The sequence below is a fragment of the Falco punctatus genome (assembly GCF_963210335.1).
Source record: "Falco punctatus genome assembly, chromosome: 1".
Classification (NCBI taxonomy): domain Eukaryota; kingdom Metazoa; phylum Chordata; class Aves; order Falconiformes; family Falconidae; genus Falco; species Falco punctatus.
The window spans coordinates 53538941-53540932 of NC_137580.1; positions in this window are offsets into that span (position 1 = coordinate 53538941).

A 1992-nucleotide genomic window follows, 5' to 3' on the forward strand; every position below is an offset into this window, starting at 1 on the left:
GGGAAATGTCACTGAACGGGATTCTTCTATGGGTTTGAGGGTTATTAAGTCCTGTTTCCAAAACTGCTTTCACAATACGCCAAGAAGTGGCACCTGCAGATGGATAAACTGGAGATCACTGATGAAAAATGAGGAAATTATTTTAACTCCCACCTGCTAGAATAAGGTTAATGCTAGAATAACACCTCTTGTTCTGGCACCTTCATTTAAAAAAGTTGTTAAGAACTTTCTGTCTGTTTCTGTTGTTGCCAAGTAGGTCAGTATAATATCTGTAGCCTAGTGCATACTCACCTGTGAGTGCATTTAAAAGACTTTTGAGCAAACAAAGGCTGTGTCTCAGGAGGTGATGAAGCATTACTGAGACAGCCAATCCCAAATGTACTTGGAGGTTTAGTAGGAAAAAGATGGAGAAAAGGATGATCAGGTGGGAGGGGAATGTCTCTGGAGTTATGAAATGGCTGATTAATACAAAAACCTTGCAGCTAGCTTGCAAGGATATTGGATTTAGCAGAAGAATTGGTGAGAGTTAAACAAACTTGTATTTAAACACACATATCTGTGAGTGAAAGAAAATGTCTATAAAAAAATTGGTTGGTTCCGATTTTCCATCTTTGACCAGGAAAATATCCCTTATAAAAAAAGAAAAATTTGAGTGTTTGCAAAATCTGGGATCTATTTAATATCCACTCCCTCCTTGTAAGTCATGGCAATTTTTTCCTGTTAATCAATGACCTGTAAGGTAGCCAAACTTTAATCAGAGGAAATGTTATTATTCTGCTGGTAAAAGTGTTTGTGACGTGCCAAAGAATGTTTGTTTAAATCTTAATGGATACAGTGTAGAGAGCAAGTTTCATTACCTTACAGGAAAAAAGCATTTATTTGTCACTTGGTGTGAAGTCAAGTGTTCCGTAAGTTTGCTAACAATTGTGACAAGTTCCAGATAAAATTATAGGAATGATCATAAATAATACCCCAAAGCCTTAAAATATTGCCTGTGAAGAAAGGACGGACTATTTCTGTTTGTAAATTAAAAAAAAAAGCCCAAAGTTTAAGATTAAGATTAAAGTTAGATAAAGGTCATCAAGGATTTAGACTCTTTGATGGACAGAAGAAAGTCTGTGAATTCACTGGGAGATGTTCAAGAAATGGGGGAGAGGGGGAACAGAACAGTTATGACACCAGAACGGCTGTTTCCTGTAATGTATTACCTCGGTCGTCTAAAGCTCCCAGTTCCAGCAAGTCAGGCTGGAAAATTTGGAGGGAAGATCTTTCTCCTGAGCTTTCAGGCATATTCACTCTGGATTGCAGCTATATCACCGACAACTCTGTTTTTACAGTACTTGTGGTGGTCCCAGCTGGAAAGCACAAATAAGTCAAAACTCTTTACCCTCCAGTTTGTAAAATGTATAAACTCTTTTTTAATATTCCACCAGCCGATGAAGGTGCACAGACATTGAGAAGATTGACAGAAGGGAAGAAGTAAGCATGTATGATATTGACTGTTAGTATCTGGTAAGATGAATCCTGAATCCAATTTAGGGAACTAAAAATAAGGATGGTTGGTTTAAAAATGACTTACTTGAATGTATTTCAAGTATTTCCTTACTACCTGAGATGAAGCAGGAGCTTGGGTTTGTATTATCTGAAAGCTGCTTCTCAGAAGCAACTGGAACTTGCTGGGTGGGTGATGTTGTCCCGGCGGCTGTGACATCACTGAGGACGTGTCACAATGGGAGCTGTCTTCAGGGACATCACCAGGCAGCCCCACTGCAGTTTGACTTGGGCGCTCGGTGAGTGCAGCACGCAGGGGGAAGGCTGGGCTGGGTGGGGGACGAGGCAGATGCCCAGGGCCTTTCTAAGCCAGAGCGAGAGGCGAGCCCCTCAGGGCAGGGCACGGTACCGCCCTCGGGGCTGGGGCAGAGCTGCTGGGGGCTCCCGCTGGTGGCAGGTGCCCAGAGCGGCTTTGGGGATGTGACGGGTGCCCGTGGCTCC